Source organism: Nothobranchius furzeri, chromosome 2 (assembly GCF_043380555.1).
Source record: "Nothobranchius furzeri strain GRZ-AD chromosome 2, NfurGRZ-RIMD1, whole genome shotgun sequence".
NCBI lineage: Eukaryota > Metazoa > Chordata > Actinopteri > Cyprinodontiformes > Nothobranchiidae > Nothobranchius > Nothobranchius furzeri.
In genome coordinates, this window is record NC_091742.1 from 81,620,217 (window position 1) to 81,638,426 (window position 18,210).

The 18,210-nt window shown below is 40.9% G+C and overlaps 1 protein-coding gene across 1 annotated transcript in view; it reads right to left on the reverse strand.

The window, feature by feature from the left end:
* znf219 (zinc finger protein 219) overlaps positions 1–10,424 on the reverse strand; it is a 31,309-nt gene extending 20,885 nt beyond the window's left edge. Inside the window, exon 1 of the mRNA XM_015946304.3 lies at positions 9,803–10,424. The gene's annotated coding sequence lies outside the window, so the exon portion shown is untranslated. The remainder of the gene's footprint in view (positions 1–9,802) is intronic.
* Between the last annotated feature and the right edge of the window lie 7,786 nt (positions 10,425–18,210).

The following is an 18,210-nucleotide window of genomic DNA, read 5'->3' on the forward strand; positions in this document are numbered from 1 at the left end:
CCCAGACAGGGCTGGGCGATATAGAAAATAGGATATCGATACAAAATTTTTTATATTGATTGATATCGATAATTATGAAAAATGTTTTAGGCATTGTAGAAAATATATTTTACGTGAAGCCCTGGTCATTTTATTTTTTGGTATTTTTATTTTTTCTCCGCCTCTTCTTGTTGCGACATCTTGCTGCCTCATACTCTGTTTTGGTTTGAGAGGGGAGGGCCTGGTGACATAGCGAGCCCAAGTCTGTGGTTTTGATTGGTTAGAAGTAAGTAGTGAGTCTACAGTAGTTTACTGCTACCTGATAGGTTATAGAGAAAGGGTTAGGTTTTTTTTTCTATCGCACCACATGTCTATCGATAGATATATTGAACTATTGTCCAACCCTAACCCCAGACATCTCTGATTTAACAATACAAACATGCCTAAAAAGCTAAATCATTCTGGGCATAAAAAGTAGCTTTAGCTCATATTTACTTATATTTATTTATGACCATTTAGTTGTGTATTGTAACATATATGGAAGAAATATAGCTTCAGCTGGTTTTTTTTTTTGCCAATTTTATTCTGATTTCTGGAAATCTTCTCAAGATCTCTGGTGTTGCTCTTGGTGACTCACATAGGAGTCCTCCTGACCCCAAATTTGGGAACCACTGCTCTGAAGGTACAAAGACTGAGTTCGCTCAAGACACTTTCTTAATTCAAAGTTCAGACTAAGTTTAACTTTGGGACATTTTGACGTGTTTCTGTTTAAAAGTTATTATTAATTATTGTCTTAACCATTGGAGAATGCTTCCTGAGCTACATTTGTTTAAATAAACAAGAGTTTTAAACTTTCAAAGCCAATGAGCTCAGACCACAGACTAGGCCTAAGTGCATTAATGTCTCAAATCGGCTTGAGTCTCTTTCATAAATCGTCTTGCTACATTGTTTAATGAACAAGTATGATTTACATAGAAATGTATGGTTATGTACAAGCTAAATGTGGAGGTGCCGATGTTAGTGAAGCTTTGGAGATTGCAGCTGTTTTAAGACGAGGTTTGGTCCATTTGAACATCTCTGCTGTTGTAAAACAGCTCTGACAATGTAAATTTTACAACAGTTAACCCTCAACAATTTATTTTGAAACATAAAGATTGTTTGTACATTGTTGCTATAACATCAGCAAGATCAGGGCAGTCTTAACACAGCAGTAATGTTCAAATGGACCCAATACCACTATAGATTAATGCTTTCTTGCCAATGTTGTGCAAAACTGATGGAGGCATAAAGATTTATTAAATAATGTTATATGAGTCAATGTAAAAGTTAGAAGATTGGAGCTGAATCAGTACTGAACTACCAAAGTGGCGTTGCTCCAAAGACCATTCAAGAAGTCATCTAATAAAGGTGAGAAGGTAATTATTTATAACTCGTACACATGAATTCACTTCAAAAAGAGTCTAATTTGATATTTTCAGACAGTGATGGGAAAGATGGGATTTCGTCCTAACAGCTAGAGGTAATTACATGACTCTGGTGGTAACTGTCCACAAATCACAAGGTTGGAGGTTCAGTTTCTGCTGTGTCTTCTTAAAGGATGTGTGTAAAAACACATCACAAGGTGTTTTAGAGTCTACTTTGTGTAAACCTTTACCTGAATAATGTATGAAGCTATTTTCTGAGAGGTAGAAAGAATTTTAGGCGAGGTATACACACACATCTGATCGGTGGTGATGTCAGACAAGATAGCTGGTTTCCCCCCAATGATCAGGCATTTATTCATGTTTGAGCCTCCCCACTGCTCCTGTGACCTCCTGTGTGTGCTCCACTATCTAAAATTACAACTCCAAATACCCAGACGTGCACAGCGGGGAAAAGGGTATTCGTCCACTTCCACCCCCAGAATGTTTTGAAACTGGTCTACGAGTGAGTCAAACAGGAATACTATTTAAGTAAGACCCTAATGCTCTAAATACAGTCCCGAGCAGGCGGCACAACTCTCAACAGTCTCAAAATGTCACAATGCAGTAGATTCTCCCTAACTGAGGGCAAGCAGGTGCCTCTCCCGCGGCGCACTAATGACCCAATTATATCAATCAGAAGCCTTGATTGGTGCTACACTCCTCTCCCTTTTACTCTCTCTTTCTCCCTCACACAAAATCTTGTTCCCAGGAGCCACCTGGATAGGGTGTGTGTGTGTGTGTGTGTGTGCATGCGAGTGTACAAGCCTCACTCAAGTACAGTACATGCACAAAGATAGCAAGTAGGCGGCATTGATGGTGGCAGAAGACCAGGAGGACACTACTTGAACACAAAAAGCAGACAGAGGTCTGAATGAGCAAAAACCATTAGACCCTTTTTAATGCTGGGCCGGTGTTTAATGTTCATTAGTGCAGCTGGATCCTGATGAGAACCTGCAAGGGTTTCACATGAAGCCATCATTGTTACTGAAAGCAGACAACCTGTAGGGACTGGTGATTATTCTTTTCTGTTTTAGTAGAGGAGAGAACATGTAGAAATGCTTGTGCAGGGGCGGATTTAGGACTGAAGAAGATCCGGGGCTTAACACACACACACACACACACACACACACACACACACACACACACACACACACACACACGCACGCACACACGTGACACGCACTAGTAAACATCATGTATGTCTTGTACCACATAATTTTTAATCTGAAGCTACATATTAAGCATTTTCAGGGCAGAGTATAGTTCCTGTTAGTGTTTAGTGTGAGATGATAGTAAATATTCCCTTTCTTTCTCCATCAACTTTACCTGATAGTAAGCTAACTTTAGGCAAACCAGCAGCACAACAAATATTTTCAAATAAGACTCACAAACCTGAGTCAACACCAGTCTCATCAAAGCTGGGGTTCTGTCGTTGTACTTTTGGTCTAAAAAACATCCTTATGTCCATCTTCACTCATGCGTTTCAGGCAGAGCAGGGGTGGACATTAACTTCAAAACCAACCGGCCAGCCGGGCCGGTAACTCTGAATATTTACCGGCCCCACCAAGAATCTACCGGCCCCACTGGTCAGCTGCCAAAACGAGTCAAAATAATAACAGAACTGTTTTAAATGTAATAAACCTTTATTTTGTACACATTCACAAACATAATAATGTATTCAAGTTTGAATTTGTTTGTTCCCTCAACAAAACACGATTTTGTCGTCGCATACTTCCGGCATACAACGCAGTACATCACCAACTCCGCTTTGCTGTATTCGAGCCATCGGCTGTGTTCGAGATGAGCCAGTTCTGCGCAGACTAGACCAGCGGTGATCGGCGAGCAGTGCATGCCGGTTAGATTCGTGTCCGAATTGATGCCGACTTGCTCTGACGTCATGCATACGTAGACAACGATAAACTTGTGAGATCAAGGCGGCCGCAGATTTTGGAGCAAGGCGTTGCAGTTGCTCTCTACCGGCTGCAAAACCTAGAGGATGACGGGAAACGCCTGGCTCTCACCTGATCTAAGATCTGATTGGTTCATATTTTGATCCAAACATTCGGTGGTAGAACATGAAATGTTAGTTGTTCACATGTATTCTATAAATCACATATAGGCCATGAAGAGAAATGTGTTTTGTTTTCTTTTGTCACGTTTCCTATGAGCACACTAAACCTACAGCTGATAACCTTTAATTATTACAGTCAGGTCTTCATATAGAATATATGATATCCACAAGCACGTGAGGATGTTTCAGCTGCTAACAGGCACCAGAATTAAAATTGAAAATTAAACAAATGTGAACGCTGACGCGATATCTTCAGCCATCGTCACCCCCGAGCTACACATGCAGGAAAATCCAAGAGATTCAACTGGCAGAAACAACTGGTTCACAGCATAGTCTCTCTCTCTCTCTCTCTCTCTCTCTCTCTCTCTCTCTCTCTCTCTCTCTCTCTCTCTCTCTCTCTCACACACACACACACACACACACGTAGAGGAAAAGAGCTGAGAAAAGAGAGGAAATGGAGGACAAGTAGTTAAAAGAAAAACTACAGCTGAGCCGAGGCGCGCCTCAAATGGGGCGCGTCTGATCTGAACTGAGGAGCGGCGAGCAGCGGCCGAATTTCGTGAGCAATTCGCTTCTCGGCGCTTCCGCGGCCGGTGTGTCCCCGGCGAAACGCCGGCTTTCAGCCACTCCCCCCGCTGCTTCCGTCTTCTCTCGCCTGTTTTCCAGGTGATGCGCTGCTCAACTCGAACATGGCCATTCTCTGCGCCTCCCTTCTTCTTTAAACCGCCAAGAATCATTCCACCTACGCACACGTTTCTCTGCTTCATACCGTTTCGAACTGTCTCGCTTCTCCTCACCAGTTTTAAAGCGTTTTGCCGGAGATTTCATCAAGAAATCCCATCCCTGTGGTGGCGCGATCTTTCTGCGTGCTTGTGTGTTTCTAGCGTGGTTCCACTTCATCTTTAATAGTGAACTTATAGTTCACGTGACTATAACTAGAATGTGCAGTACGTGCACGAATCGTACAAGTGCAGAACGTGGCTAGAGGCGCGCAGGTTCACGCGCGCGAAACGAAAACGGCGGCTTCCTACAGGGCGGGGCCATGGTGTAGGTGAAAGCCAGTGTGTAAATGACAAATAAGGCTTGGGCACCACCTGGGCGGTAAGTCGTCAAGTATTTACCGCCCGACGAGAAAATTTAGCGCCATTGGCGCTCGGGCGCTTTAACGGTCCACCCCTGCAGAGACTGTAGAAGAAGCCGACTGATACCTTCAGTGGTGGAGGGTCAGGCAGGCTGTCTACAAACTACTGCCAGCTGCTCCCTCTCTGTTGGACTTTGGTACTGCATGTTATTTCCACGTTTTAGATCCGGGGCTTTTCATAAAACATTCGGGACTTGAGCCCAAGTAGCCAGGCCTAACATCGCCCCTGTGCTTGTGTCAGGTTTTTTACAACAATATCACACTCAGCTGCTGGTGATATGTTGGACACATAAAACTGTGAGAAAATATGTAAATCTGTACTTGAAATCCCACTGATGTGGCACTTAGGAACTTTTTATATTGACCATTTGCACCTGCGTCACCTGATCATGTGGGTCCATGTCGGACGGCAAAAGCACAGTAAATAGTGAGCGACACGAGCATTCATCAAAGGGAAAAGCAGCGCCTGAGATTGTTTTTGTTGTTTGTGATGTTTAGCACAGCTTCAACTAGTTCAAGCCAAGTTCAGTTATCGAAAGAAGTAGCAGGCCTAGGAAGGGCAACAGTGACTTGTGGGAGTATTGAATGGAGGAGAAAAGTGGTGAGTGAGGTTTAGTTACTGGTTCGAGCCCAGTTCACTTGTGGGAAGATTTAATACACCTAGGTGGGCTCGTAGAGCGCTATTTACAAAGGTTAAGTGTTAGCTAGCTTACAAACATTAGCTTACGTTCTCCCAGTCCTCTTCATTGGTGTGAACAAGTTGCTGACTTAGTCAAAATTCACACTACTTGGTTTTATAACTTTACGATTAACAACTTTTCACTTGAACTTGGAGTTGATTTAAAAAAAAACTTTAAAAAGTCTGGATTTTTGTCACTGTGTTTTATTTTAACATGAAATCAATCAAATAAAAGCTATAAAATGTCACTTCAGTAGAGTTTAAACGTGTCTTTCTGCCGTAGTGGCTAAGGGGGCGGTCCCATGAGAGGTGTGACATCACAAATCAAAGGGTCAGTATGGTTGGTTAAATGATCTGGTTTTGCTAAAGTATTAAGCATCGATTATTGGACAAGATTGTTTATATTGAGCTGAAAAAGGAAAAGTGAAGTGCTGATTGCAGTCCACCTGCATGGTGATTTTAAAGTGAAAACGCAGCTCCTGTTGTGTCTGTCCAAGTCCTTTCAGGTGGTGTTTAATATACGTTTACTCAAGTTAAAGGGTTCTATTACTTATTGTTACATGAAGAGAAAAAATGCAACAAACACAAAAAAATGGTTTCTAAAAGTATAAAAAACATGTCTGATTACTTTTGTTTGACAATGTAAAGAAATAGCAACAGTCATGAAACTTTTGGTCACAGTGACTCAAGCTTCCCTTTGAGACGCTAAACTTCAGGGTTCGTTAGGGTTCGTTGAGTTGAAAATGCAAGAAATCTGAAAAAGTGAAACTTTGGAGTAGGGCTGTTCAATTCATCAATTTTTAATCCCAATTATGATCTGAGTTTTGAACGATTAAAAAAACAAAACAAGCCAATTATTTGCTCCTCCCACTTGAGCTGCCCTGAGTTGCAAATGAAGCGCTCCTCCCACAGTGTTGCCAACTTGGCGACTTTGAAGCTGTTTCTAACAGCTTTTCAGACCCCCTTCTTGACTTTTTAAATCTTAAAAGTACCTAGCGAACACCTCAGAAACATCTCTGGTAACCCTTAGCTACTTTCTGGATAACTGTCGTCGACATTTCCTGCAGGTTAGCTAAAAACTCCGCCTGCGCTCCGGACCGTCCTTCAGGACATTAGGAAAGGGAATGATGTAGTGATGTGTCAGTCGCTAAAGAAACGGCTCTCAGAGCCGGCTTCCTGTTGGATTAGTGAGTGACACACACCGTACCTGCGGGCTCCTGAGCCACTAAAAACGCCTAAATGTGCGGCGCGCTAAACACACGTACAGCTTGCACTTGATTGCTGTGAGACCGGGTTGGGGGGTGGGGGGTGCAGCTGTGGTTGGGACAATTATTACATTAACTGATGGACTTGTAAATAAATAGTTTATAAATAAGGTAGAAATAACTTCCTCACGCTGATAAATAACTAATCTCTGAGGACACGGTGCTAGTGTACTCTCCTACAGCACATTGACATGACTAAATACATATTATGCAACATTTTGCAACATTTTGTGAACATCAATTTATTTGTTATAAATGCCACTGTATAATTCTTGCTGTCAGTATTTGCAAGATGTTGGTATTTGGGTCTGTAATGGTTAGACTTACATGAGTTAAACCAAGGTCTATAGCCCTTGGGTCATAGACTATGAGCTGTAAGTATATTGGTCTTTTTATACTGGGAATCAGGAGTTCTTTTAGTGATCATCTTGTTTCTTATTAATTTTTGTCCTGATTGTGCCCTGATCAATTTTATGACTGAATAAAAACAAATAAAATCAACATAAACTGAAAAATCATCTTAAATAATCAAGATCTCAATTTCAGTCACAATAATCGTGATTATTATTTTTGCCATAATCGAGCAGCCCTACTTTGGAGGTAGATCAGTAGGTCACCGGTTCAATGCCAGCTCCTTCTGCTGTTGCGTCCCTGGGCAACACAAGACCACCCTCACTGGTTGCTTTGACCAAACTGACAAACACTTGTACAACTTATGATTGATGCAATTTCATTAGATTAATATGTTTTATCTATTAAGGTTAACTGATGAACCTAAACAGCCATTTATTTGTCATCGTGTAGAGAACTGAACACTAAATCTTAGAAACAGTGTTCAGATGCCAACTAGACAGGCTTACCCAGACCGCCACGATGAATCAGACATTTTCTAGAAATATTTTACTAAATTATTTTCAAGCCTGTTCAAGATCACTGCAGCTCACAAGAGTGTGCACCTGTGACTTCTGTGAGGTTAAAGAATTACCTTATGCAAAAACGTAATTTTGATTTCAAAAGTGCGTGTGTGTGTGTGTGTGTGTGTGTGTGTGTGTGTGTGTGTGTGTGTGTGTGTGTGTGTGTGTGTGTGTGTGTGTGTGTGTGTGAAATGATTGCTTCAGTAGTGACAACGGGGGTCAGTCATCCAAATGTTATTTCTATTTTTGACGTGTTTGGTCATTAGACCACATTTTCATGTCTGGGAATGTGTGTGTGAATGGGTGAATGACTGGTTGTGTTTTAAAGCGCCTTGGGGGTTCCAGGACTCTAGAAGGCGCTATATCAAATACAGGCCATTTACATAAGGCTCTGCCTTGTGTCAGTAAAGAGGTAGAAATCATCAAAACCCCTACAATGACACCCATGTCCTTGCAAATGTTTTGATCATTTTTTTGCAAATATTGCTTCCATATATATATATATATATATATATATATATATATATATATATATATATATATATATATATATATATATATATATATATATATATATATATATATCCTTGTAAGCTTTTCTATTTTTAAAAGCACAAATGTCAGAGTTTAGGATGCTGGTTATAGGACAGCAGATAGCAGCAACCTACTTCCTCTCAGCTCTCAGGAGTGTGACATTTTGGGCTGGGATTTAAAAAAAATAGGGCATTCCAGGATCTCTAAACATATTCCATTGGATATAGAAAGGGCGACGGGAGTGTCTTTGGTCAGCCCAGATGACACGTCTGCGCCTTATCTCAAGAGGAATTTCCTCCTCGCCCCTGTGATGTGCGTCAATAACGTGCAACCATTTTCAGCACGCTCTCTTTTCCCCCTTCTCTCCTCTCGCGGCCATCTCAATTAGAGGCGCATTGATGAAATAAATAACCATCAACAAACAATGCACTGATAAACAACCCGGCTGAAATAAGATTAACCCTGCCCCGCAGATCGGATCTCAGGGAGGAGAAAGGAGGAAACGCGAGGAAAAAGGAGCATCAACAGTGTAGTTTAGAAGTCGGAGGTGTGTGAGAGAGTGTGTGTGTTTGTGTGTGTCATGTCAGCCCTTCTATCGCTCTCTCCCCTGCTCCATTTTGTTCTTAAATTTTCTATACAAAAGATTAAGGGAGGGGAAAGAGCGAGCGGAGAGGACGGGAGGAGGAGAGAGGAGGAAAAAAGTGCCATCATGGATTTCATTTGCCAATCTCCCACCGACATCCGTCCCAAAACCACCTCATCTGCTTTTATTCGGGAATATCTTTAAAAACGCGCCTTTTACCGGGCAGGCTGTGTCATCCAGCGACCTAACGCTGCACCGACACTTTCTGGAGGCTCGGAGGTGATGTTAGGACAGCTAGCTGTAGTAAACACTGTAGTAGAGGAGCTCTATACTGACACACACAACACACACACTGCCCAAATCAGCGTCCAACAAAAGAATTACTCGCGCTAATCGCGTCTACCTTCGTAAATCAACTTGCTAACACGCAGAAATCCACTTTTACGCCTGAACAACGTGTCTGCGGCTCACAGAGAGCCGCTGTTACGCTCCGACAACTTGGAAAAAAGCGACTTTTCTCCTTTTTAAACTCAAACGTCGCTTAGTTGTTTTATTATTCCTCCAGGTACGTTGAGAGCTGCCACATTTATCCTTAAAAACACCCCCGCTGTCCTGCGCGGATATAAATAAATCGCCGACAACTTGTTAGAAGTAACTTAAATTCGAAATAAATGCACGTTTGAACTCTCCGGGCGACTTTTAGAACACTTTTCCTCCTTTTTCGTGTCGACTTGGTGTTCTAAACGCTCAAAATCTCAAAGAAGCACTTCTGCGCTTTTATTTATTTATTTTTTTAGGTGCGCGGTCATTAGAGGTTACATACATGTCGGCCACGCGCGCACATACATGATGACACACACACACGAAGTGTCCGGAGCTCGCGCTCACATGCATGCCAATCACTCACTCACGCGCGCGCACATTCAGTCAAAAAAGCTGCACGTTTAAAGATGAAGAAGAGGTAACACAACAACTCTGTTGGCCATTATCCTCCAAAGAAGAAGAAGAAAGGCAACAACAGTCGCGTAAAATTCACCATTTTTGGAAATGTTTCATCGCCGCTGATTCGTGTCACCACGCATAAAAGTGTGTGTGAGCTTAGTAGTGGTCAAATATAAGCGGATAAATGAAGATATAGGATATATGTTGAAAGTAAAGACTCAGTGTACTTACGGGAGAGGCGGCGAGGAGATTAATGACACGACACGTCATGATTACGTTTCACTTGAATTAAATACATTACGAGTTGGGAAAAAAATGGAAATCAGGGTTGTATACAAGCATACGCCGTTTCCCCCTCCCTCCCTCCGTTTGGTCACCCTCTCTCTCTCTCTTTCTCTCTCTCTCTCTCTCTCACACACACACTCTCCTCCTCCATCTCCCTTTCTTTTCTTTTTCTACCCTTCTCTCCTTTCTTCTTGCATTCACTCCCCCCTCATGCCCCCCTCCCCATTTATCGTACAGGAGTGAGTGAATAGGGGAGAGCAAAGGAGAAGTGGGAGGGAGAGCGATGTAGGTTGGAAATGTTAATTATAATCTCAGCACGGGCTCCATTTTACAACGCTGTCATCTCCTCACATTTGTATCCTAAATATGGCATCTGGGGTGGAGGGCAGCTGACAGTTTAGACACGTTTTTGGGAGGAGAAAGAGAAGAAAGTTTCACACCAATTGGCAGTGTTATAAAAGTGATAAAAGGGGGTATGCAAAGGGCAGATTTAAATGTTGCTGTGAAACACATGTTGGTGGTTCCCACCGTAAGGACAGGTCACCATCTCTGAAGCCTTCCAGCAGGTCTTCCTTCCAAAATCATTGACAAAAAGATGTCAAGTGCAGCTAAACTATTTCTACTGAATGTAAAATGTACGTCAGGTCTCAACCCTCACTATAGAGACCCTTAACCCTGAAATACGAAACAATAATAGATAGATAGATAGATAGATGATAGATAGATAGATAGATAGATAGATAGATAGATAGATAGATAGATAGATAGATAGATAGATAGATAGATAGATAGATAGATAGATGGATAGATGGATAGATAGATAGATAAGTAAAGGTTTTTGTTGAGAAAATGAAACATCTTTGTGATACTCATTTTCCTTTTATTATATGATTGGAGTAGATCCTCCACCAGAGGGCAGAAGACTTGTAAATGGCAGGTTTATGATAAAGGTACTAATCCTAATACTCCATCTAAACACTTTAAAGTCTCAATCCCCGTACACCCTGTTTCAGGAGGTAGACGTTTATCTAAGGTGAAAACAGCAGAATTTTGATTCAAACACAAACTCACCTCTGATTGACTAACAGCAATTAAAGTATTTCACTACCTTCATTCGCTCTTCTTTCTTAGGCAAAAAATGCAACATTGATGTTTTATTTCCACAAATAACACATTCTCTAACATGTTATGCCATGTTGCGGAGTTGCTAATAGTTAGCTTCTACTAGCCGATAAATGCTCTACTCTCTCCTGACTGCAAAATCAACACAGCTTTTTGCTACTCAAACTGGGTGAGTGCTAATGTGCCCTGTGATGCTGAAGAGAGTGGTATTTTCAGAACTGATGGTTTCCCACACGGGTGTAGGGGTTGAAGACATTTTCAGTTTCAGTATACTAAAAGCATTTCAAAAGGAACAAGTTTGACACAGTTTCCCAGTGAATGAGACCTTTATATATGGATGTCTTGCAATGTGTAGTACCTGGATTATGTGGATGACTCTCGACTTCTAGTGCACCCAGTTTAGTATCTGTATCTGAGAACAAGACTTATTTATCCCAGAGCAATTGTGTTTAAGGTCAGTTAGCTGTGGTGGCCATCTTGAATCAGGCTGACTCAGAATCTTTATAAACTTTCCAGGTGTTTGATTAAATTGTGTCTATGTGATGTTTGGTTTATTGTCAGAATTCAGTCCTATGGTTAAAAGGGTTATAAGGACAATTCTGTCAGCATTATGAGTTTGTGTTGGGAGGTCTCTCACATGGAACATCAAATATTAGCTCAATGTCTATGAAGTTGGTTGAGTCAGAGCCGTTTTGCACCTTCAGCTGGTAGGCTGTGGTGGCCATGTAATTTAATTCAAAAGGTAGTTAGCGTTAGATGTTCATCCAGTGACCAATCCCTAAATGTTTCATTAACCCCCTCAGGCTCAAAATAAGTTTTGATAAAAGGACAAACGACCAAGTCCTTCAGGGTACTTCTGAGTTAAAAAATGCTCAGGAAATACGTATGTGGAGTAACCAGGTAGGGAGGTTTTAACGTTGCATATCTGCAACGCCTGCCTCCAGAGGCTTGAAATGTATCTAGCTAACAAACAAAACCACTTTCGCCTGACCTTTTGCTTTTGGGCAGTAGGCAGTAATAACAAAATGAAACACTTTACAATATTTTTTAGATGACGGGGGACTTTTCACTTAACTAATGTAAAGAAATCAGCTTTTAAAGAATTCGTAGACACTATAAAACAAGCCTTTAAAATCCCCCGAAATAAAAAAGAAGTGTGTTTTATAAGCCCACTTGGAAGAGCAGACGCCTGTGCTGAAGTATATGGTTTTCCACCACTCCCTGCTGTCTGCTACAGACTTTGTTGCTACTTAGTTCTCCTGTGTGTGCGTGCGTGCGTGTGTGTGCGTGTGTGTGTGTGTGTGTGCGTGCGTGTGTGTGCGTGTGTGTGTGTGTGTGTGTGTGTGTGTGTGTGTGTGTGTGTGTGTGTGTGTGTGTGTGTGTGTTGTGAAGAAGAATAACAAGAGTTAAGTCATGTCCGAGAATATGTGCCAAACAATCAAAATTTATAACAATTTGATAAAAGTGACTTTTCCATTGCCTTTCTTTCTTTTTCTCACAACACACAAAGTCCAAACTTGTATTTTTTTATTGCTACATCTTCAAACAGCTTACCAAAATCAACAAAACACTCAGAAACAATTTTTCAGTTCTGTACTATGTCTTTTCTCATAGCTGAGGTGCTGTTTAGGGGTGCTGCTTCACATGTTTAGCTAATTATATCATTTCCAACTTTAATTCTGTAGCCAGAAACTGGAACAAATAGTTCTGATCTTTTCAAATAGGATTTGGTGGAAAGGTTATGTGTTGTAGATAGCTCTTTGTATGATGTTGGTTGTGTCCAAATTCAGAGGCTGCATCCTACGAAGGATCTAGCCTATGCGGTCAATGTAGCGAAGAACGAAAATGAGCGGCTGTAAAATTTGGAAGGTCTAGCTTTCAGATTTATTCTTGCTGTAGACAAATAAATAAAAATACTAGCCTGTGCTTTTGTGGAAAGGTTATTCATGAGTAATATTTTACCAGTCTTTGTCCAAAAAACAGTGCCTGACATTATTAGAACTTTAAAATTTTAATTTTTGTGGCCCACATTTGAATAAACTTAAACTTAAAACCGTAGTCTTGCTGCGTCCACCATGGTTACTAATTGAGGAATCTCCCTTTCAGTCGGTGATAATTCTTGGGATAGGGCCGGGTATGAAGGGTACACCAATCCCAGTGTTTCCCCTAGGCTCAGGTGTGGTGCTGCACCACGGCTGAAGTTACAGCACCATGGCTAAATAATCCCCCGTTGGAGGTTCTTGCAAATTTGGACAACTTTCGTCATATTGCTGCAACATCGTTGTTAACAGCTCCTGAATTTGGACACAGTTCTCAGCTCTGATTGGGGTGATGAGCCAACAGTAAGCCACGACAGGGCTAAGACCACAACAGATGTGTTCAGTCTCAAAACAAGTCAAATCTCAAAACATTCATAGCAACACTCAGCGTTCTCCTTTAGAAAGCAGCTGAAAACTCATCTGTTGAGGCTGGCTTTGGTGTGACACTCTGTTGATTATTCCTCGCTACCTCATTTTCATGCTGCTGTTTTTACCAATTCGGTCTTTCTTGAGATCCTGTATTACCGTTTCTTATTCATATTTGTTCTCCTTCACATTTTTAATACTAAAATTGTCCTTTTCCCAATTTTTTATTACGGCAATTTATAATCTTTATTTATTTTTTGTTTTTGTGAAGTGCCTCGTGAGTTATTTTCTCGAGAGTTGCTATATAAAAGTGTTTCTTCTTCAGTTCATGCAAACTCTTTTCAAAAGCCTTTACCACCACAAATTTCTCATTAGAAGGTTATTTAAATAGAATTTAACAGTAAAATGTGAGTGCAGCTTGCAGCAGCAGCTAGTGGTAGCTATTCTGCTGTAGCCCCGGGCACATCCTGCAGGAACATCAGAATATTAGAACAACCATATAATTTAAAATTAATACGTGTGTAAAGGTTTATAAAATGGTTCAGACTTTACAATCACTTTCATGTATTTTTCCTTGGGATCTGGCTTTCACGACCTCTATATAATTTAAAGTAGCTTGAGCGGCACATTTTCACGCGGCTTACTTTTGGTGGAGTTTCAAAATGAGTATCTACTTTTGAGATGCCATGGTAGAACAGTGGTTAGCTCTATCCCCTCTGTGTATAGTGTCAGTCTTTGCCGTATACTCCGGTATACTCGACACATTGTACAGACATTTGTGTTAGGTGTGAATGTGCGTTTAGCTGTGCATCTTTGTTTATGCTGTTAAGGTTTGGAGACAGGTGACTTTCCTGTCAAATGTTGGGAGGGCTGATTGGATTTGATTGACATTAATATTTTTTCTGTTGTCAGGCTTCAGCAAAACTGTTAAATGTATACATTTACAAGAAAATATGTGCCAAAAATGCACATTTAGAAGATTTTAATCAGGGTTGGTCTACATTGGCATTTTTACCAATATCTGATATATTGTTTAGATCCCTGGAAGAACAAAAAAATCAATGCCAGTCAATGGGGTTCAGTGCTTGGACCAATTCTTTTTACTATATATATGCTCCCAATTGGTAAAATCATTAGACAGCATGGGATTAACTTCCACTGTTATGCTGACGATACTCAGTTATATCTATCCATTAACCCTGATGAACCTGATCGGTTAAGTAGATTACATGCTTGTCTTGAAGACATAAAAAACTGGATGACTCAAAACCTTCTGCTTTTAAATCAAGACAAGACGGAAGTTCTCATCTTTGGACCTGAAATTCAGAAAAGGAAATTGCTTAGTCAATCACCTGACCTGAATGGCATTACATTAATCTCCAAGAACAAAGTAAGGAACCTTGGTGTTATCTTTGACCAGGACATAACATTCAAATCCCAGGTTAAACAGGTTTGTAGGATTTCCTTTTTCCACCTTCGGAATATTGCTAAGATTAGAAGCATACTTTCCAGGAGTGATGCTGATCATGCATTTATTACATCAAGACTGGATTACTGTAATTCATTACTCTCAGGAAGTCCACAGAATGTAGTTAAAAGTCTTCAGCTTGTCCAAAATGCTGCAGCTAGAGTTCTGATGAGAATTAAAAAGAGAGATCATATCTCTCCTGTCTTAGCTTCCCTACATTGGCTGCCTGTTAAATTCAGAATAGATTATAAGATCCTTCTTCTCACATATAAAGCTCTTAATAATCAAGCTCCATCTTACATCAGTGATCTGATTGTTCCATATTCCTACTATTTCAGCTGTAAACATTATTTTTTCTCTAAGTGTTTTTCTCACAAGAAGAAGCTACAATAATGATCTGCTGAGCTGTGGTGGCCTCATGGAGGGGGCCATCGGCTTGAACACTGTTGCTAACAATTTAAACATTTTCCCTCTCCTAATAATAACATTTGACTTTCGTTGGCATTGAATGTGCTACTATTAGTTTACCCGTTTAATTATAGATGCACTAGGATAAATACAATAAAGATTGTCTCTCACCAAATAGAATGTTTACTAAGAAATCACAATGTAACTATAGAAACACTACTAGGTATATATGTTGTGTGTGCGGGTGTGTGTTTCTGTGCGTGCGTGCGTGTGTGTTTGTGTGCGTGCGTGTGTGTGTGTGTGTCTGCTCTGTCTTCTCGATCCCCAGTGAGTCGTGGTGGATGTCTGCTTATACTGAGCCAGGATCCTCTGGAGGTTTCTTCCTGTTAAAAGGGAGTTTTCCTCTCCACTGTCACTAAATGCTTGCTCAGTATGAGGACTGCTGTAATGTCACTGACACTAGTCAGTGACTCGATGCAATTTGCATATTTTATATATATATATATGGTTATATGGTTATTCCTTCATTCAAAAGAGTCAGTATTTTGAACGGCTCTTTGGGGTAAACAACTCTCGAATGAACAGCTTTGTTCAAGTATCCCTTAATTCCCATCACCAGTGTTTTAGGCTTGTCCTGCCAGCAGGAGGTCATCGAGTTGACCCAGGACAAACTGGAAGGATTATGTCTCAAGGATGGCCATGGAACGCCTTGCTAGGGAGAGGACGGTTTGGGCCTCTCTGCTGGGGTTAGGGTGACTCAGACAGGTGGAGGATAACAGCTAAAATGAAACCAACACGCTAAACATCAGTTAGCAAAAGCGAATAAAGTGAGGCAAGAAATATTAAGAAACATTTTTTAAAGTAAATTCTGATCTAAATTAAACCGTAACAAGGTATCACACATGAGGGACAAATAGGAGGCAAAGTTGGAGATGTGGCTGTTTAATCTGATCATCAACAGTAACAATGCGTTAACTCGAAATGAGTGGAAACAGCCAGTGCATATGAAACCTCCCTCAGACTGTGACACTAACATTCCTCTGAGACTGAATCACTCTCTGGCTGCTACCTTGAGAACTCTGAAGCAGGCCGACAGCCAAATATTTCAGATAGAAGGTTGCCATAACGTGAGCTGAAGAGTTTCCAGTAAACACAAAGTAAATTTCCAGCCCATTTTCTCACCTATTAACCCCTTAAAATTCCAGGTTTCATGACTGTAATGTGTTTTGTGCCACATTTGAGCGAGACGTTGAAATGCAGTGGTCCTCAATCTTTTTGGCATCTCAAACTGGTTTCCCTTCTCCACGGAAGAGTAGAGTTGGTGGTAATCAGGTGAATAACCAAATGCAATAAAACACTAGCCTGGAAATGTACGCACAGTAGCCTAAGCAATGTGATTTTGCTCTGCAGGTCAGTTCAGTCACACTCCTTAGAAGCCTCAGCAGGTCAAGATCTGTCTTGTGTCTTGCCAGTAACAGCACTCGGTTGGTTTGGTGGGCAGGATGGCACAATGGAGCAGAACAACGACTAGTTTGAAGCAGCTTTGTCATCTTTAGACTATTTAGACTTGGGCATTTCTTTGAGTCAAGAACAGATGGAGGTATTTTATTCTTTATTTAGAAAGAGGGTGTGTTTACAACTTCTTCAGTGGTGTATAGCCTTTAGTCTTTGGGGACACCTGGAAAAAAACAGATTTAGTTAAGTCACAAAAAGGTTTTCATGCCATTTAGAAGTGTATTTCTCCATAAAAGTCCGAAATAACTCTCACATTACCAATACTGGCCTTTGTTTGGAGTTGTAGTGTCCACGTCTAACAGACACTTGCGCCAAAGAAAACCACGCGCCATTATTTCAGCATAAACAGTAAGAAACATCTGTCATATTTGACCCCTGGAAATAACAGAGTTGCTACATTTCGCTTTGAATAAAGAGAGTATTCCAAATAAACAACCATGATGTAAAATTTGTAATGGCTTAAATGTTACTTAAGATATTTTTACATAAACTGCTAAGAAATATGACATTGGAGCCATTTTTAAAATGGGAACAGACTTCGGTTGTGGTACAACTAGACGTTAGCTTGTCAGTCCGGAAGGACATTCACTGTTCCTCATTCAGGAAGCCATCGACATTAACTTTAGAATCCACACTGAAACAATTTTAGAATGGTCAACATATCTCTGTGAGTATTGTTCAAAGCTTGTAAAGATTTTCTTTCTGAGGAAAAACAAGATTAGATTTGAACGTCTGATTAGCTGGCTAATTGGAAGGGAGAAAGCAGTGAATCAGCTGTTGTAGGACAAGACAAAAACACTCAGAGGACACAAAGTCCTAAATGCTAGATAATCATGCTCATCCATGCCTAAAGCCACAGAAAGCCCCAGCATGTCTGGAAACGAACAAGTGGAATAGTTCAACCGTTTCCAATAACGCTGGTAAACCCCTGGTTGGTCAAACTGAACCAGAGTGGCAGGAGCCCACACATCAACTGTTGAGTACTGCTGTGTTGTGAATGGACAGAAGCCAGCAGCCTCACGAAGGAACAAAACACTTGCAGCACATGTTCTCAGGTAATATCGCCATGAAGACTCTGGATTCAAAACATGTTGATGATCACATCTTGGAGATTTCCCTAATGTTGATGATTTTGTTGCAGAATTCTCCTTGACATTTCCAGCCACTTCTCCAACTTTTCAGCATCTTCTGAAAGGTTCTTTTGACACCCCAGCTCTGGACTGAACTAATATTTTCAGGGTTTTTGCCCTCGACTGGACTTCGGTTTTCTCTCCAAACGCCTTTCAGACAACATGCCGTGATTTGGTGAGCGGGCAGCGAAGAGCCAAGTGTCAGAAACCAAACAGGCCTGAGTGTGTTTTACATTTTCAGTAAAACACCCTGAAGAAATGTCCTTTTATTACCTCAGAGTTTAGTTCGAATCCTCCATTTGTCTT